This window comes from Monodon monoceros, unplaced genomic scaffold (assembly GCF_005190385.1).
Source record: "Monodon monoceros isolate NGI ecotype Baffin Bay Population unplaced genomic scaffold, NGI_Narwhal_1 Super_Scaffold_11, whole genome shotgun sequence".
NCBI lineage: Eukaryota > Metazoa > Chordata > Mammalia > Artiodactyla > Monodontidae > Monodon > Monodon monoceros.
The window spans coordinates 45,429,348-45,454,832 of NW_021703767.1; the positions used below are offsets into that span (position 1 = coordinate 45,429,348).

The following is a 25,485-nucleotide window of genomic DNA, read 5'->3' on the forward strand; positions in this document are numbered from 1 at the left end:
GAGAACAGTATGGAGGTTCATTAAAAAACTAAAAATAGAACTACCGTATGACCCAGCCATCCCACTACTGGGCATATACCCTGAGAAAACCATAATTCAAAAAGAGTCATGTACCAAAATGTTCATTGCAGCTCTATTTACAATAGCCAGGACATGGAAGCAATCTAAGTGTCCATCAACAGATGAATTTATAAAGAAGATGTGGCACATATATACTATTACTCAGCCATAAAAAGGAACAAAACTGAGTTATTTGTAGTGAGGTGGATGGACCTAGAGACTGTCATACAGAGTGAAGTAACTCAGAAATAGAAAAACAAATACTGTATGCTAACACATATATATGGAATCTAAAAAAAAAAAAAGAAAATGGTCAGAAGAACCTCGGGGCCAGACGGGAGTAAAGATGTAGACCTACTAGAGTAGACTTGAGGATACGGGGAGGGAGAAGGGGAAGCTGGGACAAAGTGAGTGATTGGCATGGACATATATACACTACCAAATGTAAAATAGCTAGTGGGAAGCAGCTGCATAGCACAGAGAGATCAGCTCGGTGCTTTGTGACCACCTAGAGGGGTGGGATAGGGAGGGTGGGAGGGAGGGAGATGCAAGAGGGAAGAGATATGGGGACATATGTATATGTATAACTGATTCACTTTGTTATAAAGCAGAAACTGACACACCATTGTAAAGCAATTATACTCTAATAAAGATGTTAAAAAAATTTTTTTAATTTTTAAAAATAAAGTAATATATACTATGTAATTTACAGTAAATTACAGACATCATAGCATTACAGCAAATCTCGAAGATACTAAGATCTTTTATGGTGCCATTGTTCTATTATCTGCCTTCCTCTTTTTTTTTCTTTTTCTTTATGCCTATGCTCTCCTTTATGCTAATAGGCATTCTCTTTTGGCTTCTCTTCAGTTTGTCGGTCAGTATGTCTCTGATTTCTAATGTTGGGCTTCCTAGGAAATAAGCTTTTCCTGTTACTACCTACATTGATAATTTCTCCAAAAGAGGTCCCTAGACCACCTGCTTCAGAATCATGTGGGATAAACTGTTAAAAATGCATATTCCCAAGGAGCACCTCTGAGGTTTCTTTAGAAATCTGCAGTTTTAACAGACACGCCTTCTTCATGGTTTTTATACACACTAATGTTTAAAAACACATTCTATTTCGCATGTTCCAGTCAAGTAGTAAGATTCGTATCAAACATAAACTGTGTGCAGATGGTTTTTATTTGGTATTTTTACTTGGTTCATCTACTTTTCAGCACATTGTGGAACCTTCATAAATATTCAATAACTGTAAGGCAAACTCTCAATTATTCAGGTGTGAATTAACTAACTGATGGATTATCCAAGCTCTCAGCTTCTTCTGCCTTCTTCTTAATGTGTTGTGGCTATTTCTGTGGGAACAAATCACTCATCTGTTGCAACTTGTTAGCAAGTTTGATAAAAGGCTGAGTTTCTAGGCATATTGAAATGAAGTTGGGGGTTTTCTGTGTAATAAATATCCTACCCAGAAGGACTACCCCTTCTGCAGATAATGAAGAGCTAGCTATAATATTTACCAGTCAAACAAGGGCAGAAAACACTGGCCTGACCCTTTTGGTAGGAAATAAAATTCTTCATAATTGCTGTCACAAGTTATAATACATATTCCTAAATATCCACACAAAACACCATAAATACAGCTAGAATATCAGGTACTTAAACAGAGGGTAAAAATTGCTTCCCACAAGGGTTTCAAAATGCCATTGATAGTATGCTTAGACAAAATAGGGAAGAAGTTAAACAAAAAGGGACAAAGAAAATCCTTTCTTCTTAGTTACATCCACACAAATACAGTAGAAAACAGAATATTTGGCCATCTCTAATAAGATTTATCTACTTCACCACTTTTTCCATCTCTTAGGCATAGTTCTTTCCATATATGTGATCTGTGTATGAGAACTATGTGTTGGAAAGTGTGGGTTTATGAGACCATATTCAGTTGGATTATGCAAGTGGCAAAGTCCTTGATGGAAGTCAAATATAATATGCTTAATTCACACACTGCCTTATTATTCTTTAATATCGAGTCTCCTTGCTGTAATCTTGGTATTGTTTGCGTGGAAGATAGTGCTTTAGATAGACTCAGGCCAAAATGATTTAATGCTTTTTTTAAGTGCTCTATATAAGCAGGAACTGTTAAGAAACTGCTGCAGGAGTCTTGGGGTAAAAGATGAAATCCTAGCATAGATTTTCAATATCAAAAAGAAAAAAAAGTAGGAATAGAAGCTATGATTTTTATAATTTTCTTTCCAAAAGGTTTAACCTCGTTCCTTATGCACACTGCAAAGCTGTTTAGATTCTCATTTCAGTCAGAATACCTTTGACTGCCCCAGTGTGGCTGCTGAAAACTTGATTTAGGATATACCGTGCACTAGTAGATTATGCAGTCCATCATTGTTCCTGAAAGGATGAGCACTTTGTGATTTCCAGATGAAAAATGGAAAAGGTTCAAAGAATCTACTTAAATCCCAATTAAACTTAGATCCAAATTTGTATTGTTCGTTTCCTAGCCAAAGGGATTAAATTATATAACAAGTCTTTTTCAATTCCAATTTCAAGTTCTGGTTCTTACCTATTAAATCACCCAAAGTCCTTTTACGGGTCTACCAAATAATACTACAACTTCCAACTCTAAAGAATGCTACTTTCTGCTGCATACTTCTTGCCTTTATAATGATAATCCCATGCTTTTCTCCCTGCATCTCCTCTCTGAATAGTGACAGCTATGACCAGTCCTTTTTCCAAACTATTCTTATTTCTGCAAATTAGGTGAGTTTTTTGGCTTTCAAGACCAGTGCTTTATTTACTATAATTCCTTTTACATGTTGAGAGGAGTAGGGGGGTAGTTATTGGAAGTTTAGGAAGAAAAGAAGACTTGCACGATCACTGAAAATAGTGAAGGTCCCATGGAGGCAAAATAGACAAATGCATCGAGGAGAGTGGAAGTATACTGCTGCATCCCTAGCCTACGATATTTTTGGTTTTAAAAGAAAGACAGAAAAAAAGGAAGGAGAAAGAATGAAATTTTAAAAAGTGGGAGGAAGGAGGAAGGGAGAAGGGGAAGGAGCCCTTTATAGGAAGGAGGGATGGAAGGAGGAGGGAAAATATACCTTTGAACGTGTCAAAGTGAGTGCTCCTTAGATCCTGCTAAGATTGATTTTGTTACCATTTTGTATAAGCGACTTCTCTCAGGGTGATGTGAGAGCAGAAACTTATTCCTTACTCTGAAAAACTAAACTATATACTTTTCCTTAAAATTGATTTTGCTGAAATGGATTTTTCATATTGAAACCTCAGCTTTGATTCACTTGCATTCCAAAGTGAAAATGATCTGGGTAGTGAGAAGGAAAAGGAAACTTCACCAGGTAAAACTTCCGCATACCTCATAGCAGAAGTGTGCAGAACTGAGTCTCTGTAAATCAAATGCCTGTACGCCTGACCGTTTAAAAAAAAAAACAAAAAACAGTCCCTAAGGAGACTGGCGATTAATAGGACCCTGTGGAGAATTCTCTTTTTAAATGAGGAAACTTCTTTAAAGATTAATTATCCTCACACTACTTCCTTATCACTAGTTTGTGTTTCTTTTCTTTAAAGTCAGAGTTGCAAGCATTTGGTTTGTAAAAACTCATTTCTGAGATATTACTTCAATAACCTCAATGTGAAAAGAAGCTGAAGTGTAGAAGGGAAACATAGAGACAGGAAGAGGGAGAAAGAGAAGGAAGAAGAAGAGACCCAGGAAGGACAGTGACGTGAATATTCCAACAAATTCCAGACATAGCAGGAGAGGAGAGGAGATAAAACCATTGCTTTGAATCAATAATATCCCCATCCACTTTTCACTGATGGAAGATGAGCTGAATTAGTAGTTATTGAAACATGAGCCTCCTCTGTGTTTCTCTGGCAGTTCCGGGATGTCTTGCCAGCAGCCTAACCTAATCTGGCAGAAAACAGGTTAGGATCAGGTTGAGACTATTAATCCCACTCTAGGTCACATGTAAGGATGGGTGTACCACAATTTGAGGACCTCAAAACAAGCTTTCACAAGAAAAGGCCCCCAAATCAGGATAACCCTTATTCCACGGGCCTCTGTAGACTGGGCCATTGACCAAGTCCATCCTCTTAAGAATCTATTTGCTCTGGATTTGATGTACTTCTGAGCATATGGAGGAGCAAAGGCCTCACGCCCCAGCCTGGTAGTCCAGGGCCAACTCAACCAACTTTTACCTGACATATGTCTGACTGCTCTAACAAAAACTGCATCTTGCTTCCCGCAATAATTTTTAATTATAACTCTACTATAACAAGAATATATTTTACCCTTGATTTAAATAATATAACTTATGTAGTAGTAAGGGGTAAAAGCTTTTCCAAAAGTCTTTAAATATTCCAAAGGAAAGAGTGGTATTTTGTAAGGAAGAGCTATACTTAAAATGATGTGAATGCAAAAAAACAAAGAAATCGAAAAGCTAAGCATAGCACTCTACCGAAGGAAAAACAAAAAAACAAAAAATCCTAGATGATTAGGTAGTGATTCATTGCCCGAGAAATATGTCTAAGTGAGTGGTAATGGAAGCATATTAACAGCACCGTGTTCCTTTTCTAAGTATCTGAAACTGTATTCCAACCAAGTGCACATGTTGTCTCAATTCTACTACCCACCTAAGGATTTTAATAAGGCTACATTGATCCACACCAGCTCGCTTACTAACGCTTTATAACACACTCAGGCAAGAACGGTTGCAATGTACTTCTTCTCAGCAATTCCTTTTTATCCATTTGAGCATGCAGTTTTTAAGAATATTTGGGTACTTCTGGCTATACAAAATAATTTTCCTTTTAGGCAATAAAATAATTTACCTAATCATTTTATTAATTAATAAGCCCATATTCTGCCTTTTCAACCTAAAAAAGATGAAACCAAATTTTCTCTAGACAGGACCACCAGCTTCTGCTGGTTTCTGCTAGTGTTGTAGCCCTGTGACTTAGAGGAATCAGGAAAATTTAATTACTGAGTTTGAATCAAGTCCTTGAAAAATATAGTACAATGGCTTCTGCTTATTGCAACCACTTTAGGAAATGGTTATTTGAGTCTAATAACTGACTGATTCAATTAAAAGGAGACAGGAAAACCATTTGCTGAAGCAGGCGCTCTGTTTCTTACTGCTGTCATCTAAAGCACATCTCTTAAGCCACAACCTTGCAAGCTGTGGTTCTCCATCTTTTCCCATCCTACTTTATTTGAAGACTATGGTGCAAACCCATTTTTTTTACTCACTTCACCAAGAATCCTCAGCTAGGAGGTGTGGTGTGCTTCGGAATTCGGGGTGAGATTACATGAGCAATAAAACCTTGCAAGATTCTAATATATTAAGATACACAGCCATATGGGGATTCTTGCTCCCATTCAGATGAAAATCACATCTCTGGGGTCTGTGCTTTGCGGGAGACAAACTATTGAATAAGAAATAACAATACACTGTTATTCATTTAATTCACAACAAGAAGAGCAGAAAGCAGTCAGAGACCTGCTTCAATTCTGGTTTTATGGTTATACAAAACCCGCAGACCTTGGATGGGAAGTTTAAAGAGTAACAAAGACCCAGTGGAAAGTGACAACCCAAAGAATCTACATAGCATAACTCTTGTTTTGGACCCTAGAAGACCAAAATGTAACTTTATTAGCATAACTTTGGAATTCACTTTATGATACAAGGGGGTAATAACCTTATCTGAAACACTTGTTCTCTATAATCTCAGAATATGTATCTATATACCTTATAAGAACAAAACCTAATTTATTACATCAGATCTTTTAATTGAACTTCAGGAATGCTTACGTGGTTAAATTAAATCTTCAGTCAGAAGTAGATTATTGTTGTAATGGATGTCAGCCTGTAGTCTTTTAACTTAAAAGGCAAAAGAATGGCTGACTTATCTATATTCTAAAATGTATACAGGAGTAAAAAGAAAAAATGTAAGTGATTAAAAGTGATCCAATTCTGGGTGTATTCTTAAGGTAGAGCCAACAACATTCCTGTTGCACTGGATATGAGAAAAAAAAAATTTAAAGGCAAAAAGGAAAATTCCAAGGCTTCCTAGTCTACCTAAAAGGGAAGAATACATGGAGGAGCAGTTAGAGAGCAAAAATAATTGCTTGATTTTAGATATGTTAAGTTTTATGTGCCAATTATACATCCAAGGGAAGATGTTGAGTGGAAAGGTGTATATAAGGCTAGAGTTGAGGGAAGAGATCCAGGCTGGCGATATACATTTGGGAGTCACTGGCATATCAGTGATATTTAGAGCCATGAGACTGGATGAAATTGCCAAGAAATAAGAGGAGTCCTGGGGCACTCTGAGCTGAGAGATTGAGAACAGGATGAGGAGATTAGTGAGAGGGAATAATCATCAAGGCAGAAGAAAAGTGAAGAATGGGTGGTGTCCAGGGATAAAAGTGAAAAAAAGTATTTCAAGGAGAAAGGAGTTATCAAGGAAGAACTGACAATTTGATTCAGCAAAAAGGAGGTCATTAGTGTCTTTGAAAGAGTAGTTTCAGCAAAGCAATGGAGGTAAAGGTTTGATTGAAATGGATTTAAAGGAAAATGAGGGGAGAAGCATTGAAGCCAGGAAGTACAGATAACTTCTGAGGAGTTTTGCTATACAGGGAAACAGAGGCATGGGGCAACAGCTGGAAGGAGAAATTAGGTCATTAGAACTTTTCTAAGGTCATAGTATGCTATGACCTTTCTCTCAAGAGAAAAAGAACAGTGCAGATTTCCTGAAATTATGTCCTTGAGAATAGAATATAATGCACAAGAGGAATGATTGACTTTAGATGGGAGTAAGAACTGTTCATCTCAAGTACTAGAAAGAAAACAGAGTACATGAGTCCAGATGTGGTCATGCCAGTTTGTTGAAATTCTCTTCAGGATAACTATTTTCTCAATCATGTTAGAAATATAGCAGTTAAAATTGAGGGTGAGGTAGGAAGTGTTAAGAAGAAAGGATTTGATATGGAATACTCATCAGGAGAGTAGGAAAGTTACCTAGGGTTTTGCCATCCTAAGTGGCAACCACTAAACATATGTATCTATTGAACAGTGAAATGTGACTTGTGTAATTGAGAAACTGATTTTTTTATTGTACTTAATTTTCATTAATTTTGATTTAAAAATTGATGCTCATTCCATTCTTTTGAAAAATCTCAGAATGTTTGGAAAAGCTTGAGTATGTAATTCTATGGTTTCAATCATAAATTTTATAGAATTTAATACAGATCAAGCATTTTTAGATACACACCAGATTTCATAGAATGAAAAAAAGTGAGCTATCTCATTAATATTTTATATTCATTATGTTGAAATAATACTTAAGTATATTGGATTAAATAAAATATATTTATTTTAATTTAACCTTTTTACTCTATTTTTAATGTGCCTGCTAGAAAATTTTAAATTACACATATGGCTCACATTATATTTCTGTTGGAAAATGTGGGCCAAATAAAATGGAATATGCTTCACTCCTGCTATGGAGGTAAAGAATCCCAGGAAGGTGATTCAGTTCTCCCTTTACTAGCACTTGACCTAAAAGCTTAGCATTTAAAGTGAGAGAAGTAAAATCTTCCATATCATTGTGTTTTGTCTGTTTCTCCCAGGACTCTAATAGTTTTGCTTTATATATTTTGATGTTGGCTATTTGATATACAAAATTTTGTAACTGTTATTTTCATTCTTTTTAATATGACTAGTACAAACCCTAATTTCACTTTTGTTTTGATTGATGTGGGATATTTTTATACATTCTTTTATATTTAATCTTAGTGAGTCATTTTATTTTGGATATATGTCTTGCAAACAGCACATAGGTGAATGTGTACATACATGTATGCATGAGACTCAATCTGAGTCTCTATCTTTTAATAAATAATTTAACACATCTTCATTTATTACAGTAACTGATATGCTTATTGTTACTTCTGTCATCTTAGTTTTCCAAACTGTCTTTTATTTTCCTAGTTTTGCTACATTAATCAAAATAACTCTGCTTATTTATGATTCATTAGTGAGTTAGTTGTCTACTAGTAGTTACCTTAAATTGCTTTCAACACATATTTTGTATCCCTACCCTATCAACTCTCAGAAAGGAATTTGCCTATCTTTTACTTCTCCTGCACCACCACTTCTAAGATTTTAGCAATTAATCTGTAATCTATTTAACCCCTTTCTTCATTTCAGTGGGAATTTAGAATGTGGAGGGCTTAGTCACACACAGTCAGGTAGTTTCCATGAACTACAAGATAATCACGGAATTCTGTGTGTAGTAGTATACAAAGTGTATTAGTTCCCCAAAAGTGCCTAAACCAATAAATCACTACTTCTAATATGCAAAATGCATTCTGTGGTACTAGTGGGCATGATAAACAAGGTTGCAGGAAGCTGTTTAAAAGTAACTTTAAGTATCTCATGCCTGATTCATGTACTATAATATGGGACATGCTTAATGAAAGAATCATTAACTGGAATATAATTAGACGTTTAATTCAGTTCCTAGTCAATCATTTGTTTTTAAATATACCTAAGAGTAAATAACCTCAGCTATTCTGGTTTTTACCTTGATCTTGTCTTGAACATGAGTAGAGGGGCATCTGTGACATGTACAAAGAGGTACCAGCCCCCTCAATATGCCAAAGCATCTTTCTTTGAGAAATGCTTTCCTGGGATACCCCAAAGATGGCCCCTTTTTAAGTTATTTTGAGTTTGTATTTCTGTGTTGTCGAGCGACACCAACTTATAAAAGGTTCTTAGAAGGCTCAACATTAAGACATTTGTTTAACCCTTTGTGATCCAAAGTATTTGACCATACAATTTTTTGCTTGCCTTACACTGGCAATTCATTTCCAATGGAACCTATTTTGGGAAATGTTGCTGCATGATGTCCTGTCGTGAAATAGTTAGAGGAGTCAATTTCACTTCTTTAGAGTTACACTTGATTACAGAGCTCCCAAACTACTTCTTATATTTTTGATGTCTTTTAGGGTTTTAATGAAATACCTGTCAGCCTTGACTTTCAGCTCCCCTTCCTCCCTCCCTGCTCAAATCTGCAAACAACTCAAATATAAACTCAATGGTGGGAAGGAACCAAGAGGTTGCAGCCCCAGGCGCATGTACTCAGACTCACCTCTATTCTCTGATATCTAAGGATTCAGTAACATGTCAGGCTCATAATGCTCACTCCCTTATCCCTTACTGGGCTTTCTCTGAGAGAGTTGCCTTATGGAAGCAGACTTCTGGTGGGCCAGGCCCACGGTGTACCATGTAGACATACCCAGCCACAGCTCATGTTCTCTGGGATCTCTCAACAAGTGTGCATGTATGTGTCTCTAGTTAGACTCTCAATTCCTTGAAGGAAGCATCGGAGGACATGTTTACTTTTATATCTCTACTTTTTGCAATATAGGTGTTGCTGAATGAACAAGTCACAAAACAAATGTGAAAAGTGAAAAAATAGTTGGGTTCTCCAACTTCTCAATTATTTCAGAGGTAAGAATTTGAACAAAAATGCCAGGGCATGAGCTTGTATCATCATGGTTTGTCTACGTATCAGTTTCCAAATATTTGGCATACTGAGGTGTTTTAAATAAAAGGAGCCAAGAAGGAATGAAAAGTCTTTGTATTTTTACTTTTACAATGAAAATCTATTAAGTATTTTTTTGTAACTGCCCTACCATACACATGCATAGGAAAAATATACAGAATCAGCATCAGGGTTAACAAAAGGCAAAGGTAAGTAGGTAAAGACAAAAATGATAAGACGTTAGGTTCATGGATCAATATGAAAAAACAAATAGCCAAATAGAAAAAATGAGAAAAGAAAGAGCAATTCACCAAATATGAAATACAAATGACAGTGAACATATAAAAAGCTGTTCAACCTCATTAGTAATCAGAAAAATGCAAACTAAAACAATAAGATTGTATTTTCAACCATCAGACTGGCAGAAATTAAAAAGATTTATAATATCCAAAGCTGGCAGTGATAAGTAAAAATGAGCACTTTCATACACTGCTGGTGGGAGTATAAATTGATAAGACAGATTTGAAGAGCATTTGGCAGTATCACAAAATTTCAATTGTAACTTTTAGCCAACTAGAGCTCTTCCACAGAAATACTTTCACATGAGAACCAACTTATGCACAGGATATTGATAGCAACATTATTTATAATAAAGAAAAATTGAATGAAAATTGTGTCCTTTAAATTTAAAATTTTAGGACACAATTTTAAATTTAAAATTAATAATTATACATTCATACAATAAAATATTATACAGATATTAAAAATAATGAAGCAGACTTTCATGGACTGACTTGGAAAACTCTGTAAAACATAGTGTTAAAGGACAAAATTAAAAGCATATTGGAAATTTAAATGTTGAGCATAATATTTTTATATATACTTGTGTATGTTTATTCACTTATATCTGTCACTTGCACAAGCTCTTTAAGCTACTCAAATATCTGATGCACTGATATGTTTTGAATTAAATACTACATTACAAATAAAGATGAGAAATATGCTAAAACAGGGTTGGTATAATACTCACCAAGCTTAACAGTTGTTCCTGACTAGGAGAGGGCTGAAGAGGATGTAATATGTTTTATTCTGTATAGTCCTGTATAGTTTGAATCCTTTGTAACAAAAATGTATGACACATGTAATTTTTAAAATATATTTGGTCTCTGGTAACCATAACGTTTGTTATAGCCATCATATAAAGCCTGCCCAGCTTAACACTTACATGCCAAGCAGTTGAAAGTTTAGAATTACTGATTACAGAGATGCGAGCAGCATCACACACTGACTCTTAGGTACTAATGCACATTGTTCCTTAATGATGGGCTACCGGGGCAACCGGTCTAATTCAATAAATCAAGTCTATTCCTTCCCTTCTTACATAGACTACTCAGATCACCTGGTAGGCTATGAGGCACTTAGCCAGTCCTTCTATACAACTCTGGTCAGTTGAAGGTTAAGTGATGAAAACCATCACAGCTTTAAAAATTTGAAGGAATAGAGGTGACGGTGAAATGTCTCAACTCTGATCCCTCTATAGATCACTTTTCAGAGTACCATGGGAAGCTAAAAATAAGATGTCTTAAGGAAAGTAAATAATCCCCAGGGATTAATAAGGTTATCTAAAAGTGGTAGTATTTACAACCCACCTGAAGCATGCACTTTCTTTAGTTGACCCTTCTCTTTATTGACATAAAGAACAGACAATGTCTATCTGTATCGCCATACAATTTTACAATGCTGAGCAAGTGACGTCTCAATTTCCTCTGTAGACAATGACTCCTCACTGCTCATCTTGAAAATCCTTTTGCAGGAGTAATGATCTCCCTCTTAAATTGTGGTTGAATCACTTGTGCTCAATAGAGGGTGCACTTAGTTCGAGCAATACATTTTCCAGCAGCATGAACACTAACACGGAAGCCCACTGTGCACAGTGCTCATGTCACATGGCTATTTTTCCAGTGAAGAATGCTGAAAAACTATCTAAGAGCTCATTTTCCTCTTGATTTGTCATCTGTATACCCTATGGACAGCTTGCCTGTCACTACTCAGTTGTTCAAAACAAAATACATTCTCTCATATTGGACGGTAAGAATTTATAAACACAGAGATGTCCCACCTAGTTACAGCTCAAATGGAACAAATGTTAGCAGCTGGCTGTCACCTGACTACATCTTAATAACAACAAAATCTTCCCTTCCATTTTGAATTGCATTATTATAAATTTTATAGAAACTTTCTATAGTGCTTCCAGTTATTTTTATTCTGTATCTACATTTTTCAGTCAGAAACCATTAGAAAAATCTGTTTCCCCTTTAAGAAAAAAAGAGGTCTTAGAATACTTTCGAATTATAAATTTTAATTAACCTAAATTCTCCTAATGTCAGTTAACTCAGTCTTTATTGACACCATGCTCTTGTGAACATGTACAATTTTATTTGCATTAAGGTGATTTTTTTTTTTTTTTTTTTTTGCCGTACGCGGGCCTCTCGCTGTTGTGGCCTCTCCCGTTGCGGAGCACAGGCTCCGGACGCGCAGGTTCAGTGGCCATGGCTCACAGGCCCAGCCGCTCTGCGGCATGTGGGATTTTCCCCGACCGGGGCACGGACCCGTGTCCCCTGCATCGGCAGGTGGACTCTCAAACACTGCGCCACCAGGGAAGCCCTAAGGTGATGTTTTAGTTCCTGACCATTGTATAAAAAAAGAGCCGTTTTCTGCAGTTGTCTGCCTTATATCACTACACTTTCTCTGATGTATGCAGCAACATTCATTTAATAAATATAGCTCCTGGTAATAACTGTTAATTGGGAAAAATTATAGAAAATAAACAGCATAATAACCCCCAATACATTAGTGCAGATGTAGTAACTATAAAAGGATAATGAAATCACCCTCTGAGGATTCAGTTGCTTTTCACATGTGGACCAGAATTAAAGTAATAAAAAACGAAACTTTACAATTTTACAGAGAGGAGAGTAGCTGGCAACAGTTTGTCACAGTTTAATATGAAGCTTTCTAGCTTATTAAAAAGTTTCTTTTTGAGTTCTGAATTCCCTGAAGCATTGTCAGTCCAGGAGCAAGTTAGCCCAAGGGTTGATTAATTTAGCTGCTCACCAGCCCCACAAAAAGCCTTACGTATTTCTTTCCATATGACTGCTCTGCCCCTCTATGGTCAGCATAGCTTTCTTTCTGGTTGCAAGATAGCTGCTGCAGTTCTAGTCATCCCATCCAGACTTCGTTACAGAGGAAGACGAGAAGTTGTTCACTAAGCATTCCCAGAAGCACCTCAGCTGACTTCTGCTAGTATTACATTGGCCAATGCCTCTTCCTAAATCAACCACAGGCAAAGAGAATAGGATTACCACCAGTGGTTTTGTGAATATGATTATGTGGAATAGGGTGAGTAACCCAACACAATCCTAGTCCTGCTCAAAAAAAAAGAAATAGTTTAGTGAGTGTTTATTGGATAGACATTAAAGAGTATTTGCTACTCCCTGGATTTACTGCATCTTTATATACATGTCCACCTCTCCATGAAAACGTACGCTGCCTGCGAGTGGGTGCTACTTTATATGTGCATTCGTATGTTCAAAGCATGTTAAATGTTCAGTAAATAACTCTCAATGAATGGATGAATGAATGAATATAAGAACAAGTATTTAATGCATAAGAATACAAGAAAATCTACTGGGACGTTAACAAAGCTTAAGTTTTAAAGGCTTCTTGTAAGAATCTAAGAAAAGCTATAGAAACATGTTCTTAGGATCATCTATTATAAAATCTGCAAAAGTAAGATATTTGGTGGCGCAGTGGTTGAGAGTCCGCCTGCCGATGCAGGGGACACGGGTTCGTGCCCCCGTCCGGGAAGATCCCACATGCCGCAGAGCGGCTGGGCCCGTGAGCCATGGCCGCTGAACCTGCACGTCCAGAGCCTGTGCTCCGCAGCGGGAGAGGCCACAACAGTGAGGGGCCTGTGTACCGCAAAAAAAAAAAAAAAAAAAAAAGTAAGATTTGAACAGCAACTGGTTCAAATCACTGACTCCACTCTGACAGACTTTCCTCCATCACATTTCTCCCAGTGCTGGAGTGACCACAAGCATTCTGGGAATTCAGTTATCAGAAAGTTGAGTTGGGGATACATTTATTTTTAGTTCAGTGGGATATATTCATGCATTTCTAAGTCATTTCCATGTATAGTAATGTTACTGCTATCCACCTGGTATAGGAATGGTTTCCAGAAGTACCTCTCCACCCACCATGCTGAATCATTGCAAGATGATACAGAGGTGCAGGGCCAGAAACGTTAATATGATAGAACATTCCTTACAGGACCCAGCCCTGAAAGAATGTTAGCAGTAAACGAGGAACAAGGATTGAAAGGGAGGGAGGCAGAAACTGGTCTGTTTAAATTTTTTTCAATCAGATATATAAAATTATAAGTAAAGGATCCAGTTTTTATCAAGGTCCAATCAAAACAGAGTATCTCTCCTGTCAAAAATATATTTGATAATGCAGTGCATACAATTTTAAAAAGCATCATAACTTTTCTCACTTTTAATGGGTACTGCATGAAACAGAATTGATCAGAATCCCTGTTTGTAAGAAACAAATCTGTAGTAGTACTGAAAACAGCAAGTTTGCCTATAACAGCTAATATATTAAACTTGATCGGTTTTCTCAAATTTAGCAACCATCGTAAAAATTTACACAATATCACCTATAAAACGTTATGAAGCTGAAAGAAATTTTTCTAAACTAATAATAAAACCAAATTTTGACCAACCATGATAAGGGAAAGATTGACCTTTTGTATTCTCTTTATAGAAAATTGTTATAAAACTGTTGTCAAATGAAGAGGTGAACAAAGTTATGTAGCCACAAATGAAGCCAATGGGTATGCCATTCCAATGTAGCAATAGCCTAAAATAAGAATAGTAGCTAATTCTTACTGAATGCTTTCTAAGGGATGTTGCATGTGTTTACTTCTTTAAGTGTATTTACAACAACTCAGTGAAGTTACCGTATATTCAGTATAGGCTATGTTATATAGCAGTAGCATATAATCCCCCAAATCTCAGTGGCTTAGTACAGTAAAGGTTTATTTCTTGCTCACTGTCTACATCCTGTAGCTAGAAATTGTGCTTTATATGGTTGTCACATAAAAACTTAGTTATGACAGTGCTTCTACCATCTGGAATATCTCCAGTCACTGTAACAAGGAGAAAGGGAATGACAAATAGCACATTGCCTCTTAAAAGCTTTGACTGGAAGTGACAACCATCATTTCTACTTACATTTTGTTGACCAAAGCAAGTCACATGGCCACACCTAAATTCAAAGAAGTTAGGCAAAAACAATCTCTCCTAGAATGAGAAGAACAAATAAATAGCTAATAATAATTTCTACAGGTACTATTATCACTAGTTGACATATAGGAAAACTGAAGCATAGAAAAAATTAACTAGACAAAGATTATACAAATAATAAAATATAAGACTAAGCTTCAAATGCAGGCTTCAGAATCCACAAGCTTAACTTCTACCTTAACTTCTACTTCTGCTATGCTTCCTCCTCCTTTGATGTACATTCTTTGGTAAATCCTAAGCCCTGGAATGGAATGGCATTACCCCAAGCATTATATTCTTACCAACAATTATGACAAGTAATACGATTAAGATCCACACATTTTCTAGTTTATTGAGCAGCATAGTTTACACTCTCAATCATTATATTCATTCAAAAAACATTTCTAAAACACATTCAGAAGTTATAAATGAATATAGTTATTTATATAGTTATTCACTTATTATTCAATACTAATTTATGAATAACTCTATAAGTAACTATATTTATAATAGTTATTCATTTATGATGTGTTATCACATCAGTTTCATGGAGAAAAATAAGAGGAGGAAATACCTCGAACACTGGAGGAAAGAATTATCTGGCAATTAAAGGGCCATCTATGGGACATTTAACAGCTGTAATGACTCATTGCCAATGATCAGTAACCTGCCTTTCCTCCCTCTCCTCCCCTCCCCTCCTCCCTCCCTCTGTTCCTTCCTTCCTTCTTTCCCCCCTTCTTCTGCCTCCATCCTCTTTTCTTCCTTCCCTCCTCCCTCCTTCCCTTTTTCCCTTCCTTCTTCCCTCCCCACCTCCCTTCCTTCCTCCCTTCCTCCCTCCCTTCCTTCCTTCCTTCCTTCTTCTTTTCTTCCTTCCCTCCCTCCCTCTTCCTATACTTCCTTCCACCTTCTCTTTTGCAGAAATGTATTGCATTTTATATAGCAGTTGTTAGGAATTGGAGAGAGAAACAGGAGTAAGATCTACCCCCAGTCCCCATGGCAATCACAGCCGTAAATGAGATGCATAAATGCAATGTAAGATTCAATGAGACAAACTGAAAGTCTCAGAAATTCAAACTCTACACATATGCCTGATTTTATAGGTACAGAACCAGGCTATAATTTGCCAGGATATGTTTATTACAGCTCTCATCCTGTGAATTTATTAACGTCCTCTCTAATGCATAAGACGTTTTAGTTTCATTCACTGAAGTGTTTATAGCTGACATGCACTATCTTTCCTGGCTTTTATGCCCACGTTTGTTTACACTGACACATGTTGCTATAGCTTTTGTCTAGATAAGATTTCAAGTGTTTTCACCCAGAATTTTAGTAAAGAGATGCATTTATAACCAGAATTATAGCAAAGAGATGCATTTATAACCATCAAGGAATACTGGATCTTGGATTCTGTGTTCTTTGACATCTGTTAGTAAATATCTTATTACCTTCACTGGCTTTAGAGTATTCATTGTCTACCTGTGGCACAGCAAAAAATATCTCCCATATTTTGTGGGGGGAAATTCTGTGTCTGACTGTCATGGTTCTGAGAGTTGTTTACAGCCATCTGGCAGAAATTCTTACTTGTACTTCACCTGCAATGATTTGTGTGTCAGGCTTTTTGTCTCTTATGGTGCATGAAGAGGACAAATGAAAGTCCTTTCTCCTGCAATATCTCTCCTGCTCATAAAAGTTACTTTTCCAAACTTTAATTACTGGCATGATATTCTGTTCCCATTCTTACTGTCAGAGGTCTTATTTTGCTTTCTTTTCTAGTTAGATCTTCTTCAAGAGCTTTATGTATTTTAGTCTGCCATAGTTCCTTTGCTGTAAAGAACAAAGATAGCTTTTGTGCTATGCTACAGCTGGCTAGTGTCTTATCTCAATCTGTGTCTTCAGTTTTTTGCATAGAAGTACAGGTGGTTGTATATTTGTTAAAATATCATTGAACATGGTGGCTGTAATATATTCAAAACTGCTAACATTCAAACTGGAAGCAAATATTTTGTTTCCTTTTTAGTTGTCAGAGATTGTAATATAATGACATGTAGTAAGCATATTTCCTATTTCAGACTGAGACTGAGGAAGGATCCCAAATTAAGTTATTTTGTACTGCATTTTCCTTACAATTTTGTTGAAACCATTAACATTTTGGTATTATAGAAAGTTTGGGAAAACAAAACAAATAAAAAAGGAAGAGCTATTTCTGTAGAAATGCTGCATAATAAGCACACCCCTCCCCCCAAAAAAAATCTCTGGCTTACAACCAGCCTTTATTTCTTACTCATGAGTCTACAGGTCAGCTGTAGCAGCTCTGCTTAAAATGCCAGTTAAGTTCAGGTTTGTCTCACCTTTCTCATTCTGGGACCCATGGAGCAGCAGCTACGTATAGCATGCCCTCTCATGGTGTAGGGCAGGAGTGCCAAAGTGGCAGCCAATCAGTCCAAGCACATTAAAGCCCCGGTTTGATATGACGTATTTTACCTCGCATTCCATTGGCCAAGCGAGTCTCATGCAAGCTCTGTCAATGAGGCAGGGCTGTATTCTTCACTCACAGTGAACAATGGCCAGTGCAGAGAGGAAAGGAAGACTTGTGACCAAGTAATACAATCTATCATAAGTCTGCGTTATGACTCTCTGTCTTCCTCGTATGGAATATGGTTAATTGCCTGGGGAAATTTCTAATCATATATGTCAGTGTACTTAAGAAAAACCATCTTGACTTCTTGGGGTAGATTTCTTCTGTTATTTGATATGTAGTTCTCTACTTCTACTTGTCTTTCATGCCTTCAGTTTAGGTCAAAGAATGATATATGTTTCTACCATAATGTATTAGAATTCATATAAAACCACCTAGAAATACGGTTCTTTCTCAAATGAGATTATCACTTTTTTTTTTAAGTAACATGGTGGATACTTCTACCCACTTCTTTTCTAAATAAGATTATAAATTTTTAAAAACTAACTTGAGCTTTGGCCCACTTCTAAATATAAGAATGAAATAATTATTTCATTAAAACAATAAAACTCCTTTTATCCACAATAGAGCCATACCCTCTTTCCCAAATGAAGATTTTTTAATATTTTTGTATATTTAAATTTGTCATTATTCATTGAGTAAGCCAAAAATATAGATTATACCAATGTTTCAAATGCTCAATATAGTTTTACCTTTATTTCCTCAAAGTTCTCCTTCCCTGTGAAACTTGACATGCCTTATAATTGATATAATATTTCATAACTTGAAATAATCAAAATATTGAAAAATCTTTGCTTTAGTTTATACACATTAAACTTTAACAACAAATATGTTCAGTTTTGCCAAGTAATACCATCTGCAGATAATGGGGACTTATGAAGTCACATGAAAGTTCACAGAATAAAATGTAAACTTTGATGTTTGTATTAGAGATTGGCCAAATGGTTTGTGTTCACTCAAACATCCATGATGTTCGGCTGTTTACAAGTCCCAGGAAATGTGCCACAGCCAACAATCTGTTCTTCCAGTGTCAAAGTAAGATGTATGTTCAATTCCATTAAAATTGATGATGGGCTGAAAAACATGCTGTTTGATTTTGGCTAGATGTGCAAAAATTAATTTTCTTCTGGAATCTAGTATTAGTTTGTTTGTTTTGTTTTTGTTTTTTGTGTGCCGGCTTTGAGAGATGGCACCTATGAGGGAGGTGCACAGGGTCTCTATAGCTATGACTCCAGGCTAAGGTGAAGCCTCTTTAGCCCCTCCTGACAGCCTGCTCTGGGCTGCAGCTGAGCAGCTGGAAACACGGAGCCTAGTTCCAGGAGCTGAGGGAGCCAGTCTTCATATTGCTGTGTTCTATTTTCAACAAGTTTATTGAGATACAATTTATATTCCACAAAGCTTATTTAAAGTGTACAATTCAATGATTTTTCATTTACTTTCAGAGTTGTACAACTATCACCATAATCTAATTTTAGAACATTTTCACCATCCCCAAAAGAAACCCCCCTATTCATTAGCAGTCACACCCCATCCTGTTCTTACTTCTCCACAGCCCTAGGCAACCACAAATCTACTTTCTATCGTTATATATTTGCCAATTCTGGACATTTCATACAACATGTGGTCTTTTGTGACTGGCTTCTTTCACTAAGCATAATGCTTTCAAATTTCATCTATGTTGTAGCATGAATCAGTACTGCATTCCTTTCTATTGCCAAGTAATATTCCGTAGTATGGAATACTGTGTTTTGTTTATCCATTCATCAGTGATGGATGTTTGAGTCGTTTCCACTTTTTGACTATTAAAGATAATGCTGCTATGAACTTTTTGTGTACAAGTTTTTGTGCACACATATATTTTCAATTCTCTCGGGTATATATATATATCTAGAAGTGAAATTGCTCCGTCATGGTAGACTTGGACATTGTAACTCTATGTTTAACTTTTTGAAGAGCTGCCAAATTGTTTTCCAAAGTGGACGCACCATTTTACAATTCCACCAGCAATGAATGAGGGTTCTAATTTAAATACATCCTTACTAACCTTGTTCTTGTCGGTCTTTTTAATTATAGCCATTCTAGTAGGTGTGAAGTGGTACCACACTATGACTTTGATTTATATTTCCCTAATTACTAATGATGTTGAGCATCTTTTCATGTTCTTATTAGCTATTCATATATTTTCTTTGAAACTTCTGCTCCTTTTCCCATTTTAAAAATCAAGGTTTTTTTTTTTGTTATGTTATAACCATTCCTTATGTATTCTGGATATAAGTCCCTTATCAGATATAGGATTTGTAAATATTATCTTACATTCTATTGGTTGTCTTCTCACTTCCTTGATGACATCATTTGAAACACAAAAAGTTTAATTATTATGAAGTCAGATTTATTTTTTCTTTTATTTCAAATTTCATCTTTTATGCTTTTGGTGTCATGTTTACAAAATCATTGCCTAACCCAAGGTCACAAAGATTTACTACTGTGTTTTTGTCTAAGATCTTTATAGTTTTGACTCATATTTAGACCTGCAATCCACTTTGAGTTAGTTTTTGTTTGTGATGTAAGGTAGGTGTCTAACTTCACTCAGTTGTCCCATACCATTTGTTGAAAGACTATTCCATCCCATTGAATTGTCTTGACCCCTCTGTCTAAGATCAACTGGCCGTAAATATTTACTTATGACCATTTATTTTTGGACTCTCAATCCTATTCCACTGACCTGTATGTCTGTTTACACTGTCTAGGTTTTTATAGCTTTGTAGTAAGTTTTAAAATTCAGCAGTGTGAGTCCACTAACTTAGTTCTTCTTTTCAAGATTGTTTTGGCTATTGTGGGTCCCTTGCAACTCAGCCTGATTCTTAAAGTCAAAACGGAAAGCTCTTTTTAGCCCATTTTCTTTTTTGTTTGTTTGCTTTTTGCCTGAATCACACATAGAAAGCCTAGTAAATTATCTCATTAAATGAATGGCATGGATGTGATTGAGGGAAGAGTTGTTGAATATAAATATACATGTACATATGTTCACATACTAAAATATCTCCAAGCTCTAGATATTATCATAAAATTCTTGCTTAAGGAAAAGTATGTATTTGAATTTCGTACTCTAATAACCCTAACACCCAATTCGTGTGGCAGCTTATTTATCTCCTTGCACTAAAATATTAACTGAAGCAGTAGTTATAAATTAACATCCATGTGAACATAATTAGGTTTGGAAGGGCACAAACCACATGACGTCAAGAGTTTACAGAAAAGAGCAAATCCCACTTCTACCCACTACTGTTATTCTTACTTTGAACTTTTAACTATGCAAACTTGTTTTGTGAAGAAACATGATTATTTCCTTAAAACCAGAGAAGAGAGGTCATATAAATAATACATAGGGGACTTCCCTGGTGGCACAGTGGTTAAGAATCCACCTGCCAATGCAGGGGACGTGGGTTTGAGCCCTGGTTCGGGAAGATCCCACATGCTGCAGAGCAACTAAGCCCGTGCGCCACAACTACCTAGCCTGTGCTCTAGAGCCCACGAGCCACAACTACTGAGCCTGCGTGGCACAACTACCGAAGCCCTCGCACTCTAGGGCCCATGCTCTGCAACAAGAGAAGCCACCACAATGAGAAGCCTGTGCATCACAACGAAGAGTAGCCCCCATTCGCCACAACTAGAGAAAACCCTCACACAGCAAAGAAGACCCAAGGCAGCCAAAATAATAATAATAACAATAATAATAACACTACACACAACTGGGGAAATGGCTGCTGGTTTCATGTTTTGCCCAACAACCACGGTCTTTCTTTGGATCTGAGTTTGTTTATTTATTTATTTTTTCCCTTCTTTTATTTTTTTTAATAGGTCTTTATTGGAGTATAACTGCTTCACAATACTGCACTAGCCTCTGTCACACAGCAAAGTGAATCAGCCGCATGCACACATATATCCCCATATCCCCTCCCTCTTGAGACTCCCTCCCACCCTCCCTATCCCACCCCTCTAGGTGGTCACAAAGCACCGAGCTGATCTCCCTGTGCTATGCAGCTGCTTCCCACTAACTATTTTACATTTGGTAGTGTATATATGTCGATGCTACTCTCACTTCGCCCCAGCTTCCCCCTCCCCCTCTCCGTGTCCTCAAGTCCATTCTCTATGTCTGCATCTTCATTCCTGCGCCGCCACTAGGTTCATCAGTACCTTGTTTTTTTTTTTTTTAGATTCCATATATACGTATAGCATACGGTATTTGTTTTTCTCTTTCTAACTTACTTCACTCTGTATGACAGACTCTAGGTCCATCCACCTCACTGAAAATAACTCAATTTTATTTCTTTTTATGACTGAGTAATATCCCATTGTATAAATGTGCCACATCTTCTTTATCCATTCATCCGATGATGGACACTTAGGTTGCTTCCATGTCCTGGCTATTGTAAATAGTGCTGCAATGAACATTGTGGTACATGAGTCTTTTTGAGTTATGGTTTTCTCAGGGTATGTGCCCAGTAGTGGGATTGCTGGGTCACATGGTAGTTCTATTTTTAAGGAACCTCCATACTGTTCTCCATAGTGGTTATATCAATTTACATTCCCACCAACAGTGCAGGAGAGTTCCCTTTTCACCACACCCTTTCCAGCATCTATTGTTTCTAGATTTTTTGATAATGCCATTCTGACTGGTATGAGGTGATAGCTCATTGTAGTTTTGATTTGCATTTCTCTAATAATTAGCGATGTTGAGCATCCTTTCATGTGCCTCTTGGCCATCTGTATGTCTTCTTTGGTGAAATCTCTATTTAGGTCTTCTGCCCATTTTTTAATTGGATTTTTTTTTATATTGAGCTGCATGAGCTGTTTATATATTTTGGAGATTAATCCTTTGTTGTTTCATTTGCAAATATTTTCTCCCATTCTGAGCATTGTCTTTTCATCTTGTTTATGGTTTCCTTTGCTGTGCAAAAGCTTTTAAGTTTAATTAGGTCCCATTTATTTTTTATTTTATTTTCATTTCTAGGAGGTGGGTCAAAAAAGATCATGCTGTGGTTTATGTCAAAGAGTGGTTTTCCTATGTTTTCCTCTAAGAGTTTTATAGTGTCTGGTCTTACATTTAGATCTTTAAACCATTTTGAGTTTATTTTTGTGTATGGTGTTAGGTGGTGTTCTGTATCTGAGTTTATTTAGGTAGCAAAAGTATTATGGAGAGGCTTTTGTAATAGCCCTAAAATTTTAATAGCCTCACCTCTCCGTTCCCAAAGTTAAAGCATTTATACTGTAAAACTTGGAATCCATTGTCAACACCTTCTTTATTACCTGGGACTTTCTTTTTTATTTAGATTGTGTCCTACTGCCAAGTTTGTTATTTTCATCTGTCTTTCCTCTTTTTCATAATAGTTACGCAGAAGTTTTCTAGCTGAATATAATTCACTGTCTTATTCCTTAGGTAAGTCTTCTTCAATGGTAAATTATTAAGAAGTACTTCTGGCATATGTAGTAAACCTTTGGCAGATAATCAGTATTTGATCAGACTTTCTAAGGAAGATGCTTTGAGGGCATTTCAAAAACAAGATTTTGTTGTTATTTTTTCTGACTCAGGCCTTTTTATGGTAGAGTTGCCAGAAACGCCATAAATCTCAAAATGGCCATTCTTGTCCTAAACCGATTGACCCTTCAGTTCTACATCCTCAGCTAGCTCAGGCTTTCTACTAGACCTCACTGCCATTCTCTGAATAATTGATGTGATTTACAATGCCTTGTAAAAAGCACTGAAACATCTCTGGGTGTGACTCATTTGCTTTTGAAAGTGACATCTTTTCATAGTAGTGGAAAGTTGCTGAAAAACTTTTCTGAAACATTATGTTTTTCCATTCATGCTCAGGTGACTATGGCTCAGTTATCAGTGACCTCAATTTTCTGCCCTGTTGTTTTTCATATTAAAAAATACATGTGGGCAGTCTCTTCACAAAGTCACACATTAAATAGCACTACCCAATAGATCATTATTCTGTGTGCACTCTGCCATTTCCAGTGATTACCTGACTTTTGGAAATAAGGAGAACATTAAGAGCATCTACTGAGATATTAAAAGCTGTAATATTATTAATTTTTTTAGGGTCAGCTGGAATGTTTACATTGTAGCTATGATGGTGACTCAGTGAGTGACATGTATGGTTGGTAAGTGGCCTTTGTCAAGGCTTCACGATGGCCTGATAATAATAAAGAAGGTAAATGAGGAAAATACCATCTTGTTCAGTGAGATAGCCATTTGTAAAGAAGTTTGAGCACATATGAAGTGCTCTTCCCTACATAGAACATAAGGAGATGCAGCAGACCTGCCCGTGTGAGTGGCTTATCATTTAAATTTGATGTCCAGGGAAAATACTGAAAAGCATTAACCAAAAAAGAGAGGCACATAAATTGTTGGCAGAGAAATTCAGATGTCTGGAGCAGTAGCACCAATACATGTTTAAATTAAAATGTTTTCTTATCAAAAACCTGGAATAAATAAAACAAAATCATTCCTAGTCTTCTTCTGAGGAACAATTGTTTTTACTATTTGGAAAATGTAATCAAGATGATTACAAGGATGTAATTATCAGCAAAAGCAATTGCTTCGAGAATGTAAGAAACTTGTGTGTTTAAGTGTTGAACAAGGATTTTGTATAGAACAAGAAATGATGTGCATATGATTATGTATGCTTGTTTAAGACCATTGTTTTCTGAAGTTCACGTCTTAGAACAAGTATTTAGACAAATTGAAAACGCAAAGTAAGGTAATGTTTGCAAAATATCTGTCACAGTGTCCAGTAAGCACTTAGTAAGTGTTATCTATTCTCATCATCATAACTACTATTAATATCATCATTATTATTATTTCTTCTAACAAATAGTTACAGTTGTGCTCAGTCAAGTAGTTATTGATTTACATGAAGGTCTTCATCAAAGGTAACAGAAGTAAAAACATCTTACTACTCAACATATTATCCCCATCTTTGTACACTGTTTTAGTAATTCAGTTGTAAATGGTTCACAATTAACTTTGATTATTTTATAGCAAGTACAGAAATAGTTATCAAAAAACCTAGTTTCTAGGGCTCCCCTGGTGGCACAGTGGTTGAGAGTCCGCCTGCCGATGCAGGGGACACGGGTTCGTGCCCCGGTCCGGGAAGATCCCACGTGCCGCGGAGCAGCTGGGCCTGTGAGCCATGGCCGCTGAACCTGCGCGTCCAGAGCCTGTGCTCCGCAACAGGAGAGGGCACAACAGTGAGAGGCCCGTGTACCACAAAAAAAAAAAAAAAGAACAAAAAAAAAGAAAAAACCTAGTTTCTAGTCCTACTCTACCACTCACTATTGTGTGACCTAGAATGAGTCTTATTTTCTCTAGGCCACAGTTAAAATCGAGGGTATTTATGAGTACCTTTCTTATCTAATATTCTAAGGGGTAGCTCAACGGGTAGAATTGCAGGAAAAGTTTTATAATATATTGCATTCACTTTAATCTGTCCTTGGAAATCACCTCACTTCTGCCCCAAGCAAGTTCCACATCTAGTTTAAAAGTGTCATTTCACTGAGTGGTACTGCGGGCTGCAGAAACTACCATTGCAGTGTGTAATGGATATCAAACATTTACTAAGGATAAAAACTTGCCTTAACCTGCTTGAAACCAAAAACTGAACTTTTAGAAATTATTCTATAACAGAGAGATAGATACCCGTTGTCTTTAAACTATCTTTTACTATTTGCAGTACCTTTGACCTTCGTGTGAATTTTATAGCAAACCAAGTCAAACTTTTTTCAACTGTTTATCCCTGAGCGGTACCATCTGATATGAATAGTATTCCATCAAAATGTGTTTCCTTTCCTGAGGAAGTCTTGCTATAATACTCATCAGAATGACAGCCAGTGTATTATACATTACAGTAAAACATCCCCAGAACAAAGGTACATGTGATGATGAATTATGCTAATATCTTATTGTTGTTATGTTATCAGCACTCAGATAGTGATTTAGTGAGATACATCATCAGTGAG

At 36.5% G+C, this 25,485-nt stretch overlaps 1 protein-coding gene across 2 annotated transcripts in view; it reads left to right on the forward strand.

Moving 5' to 3' along the window:
* Positions 1–25,485, forward strand: part of EPHA6 (EPH receptor A6) — an 852,855-nt gene that overhangs the window by 769,635 nt on the left and 57,735 nt on the right. The gene's annotated exons all lie outside the window — the stretch shown is intronic.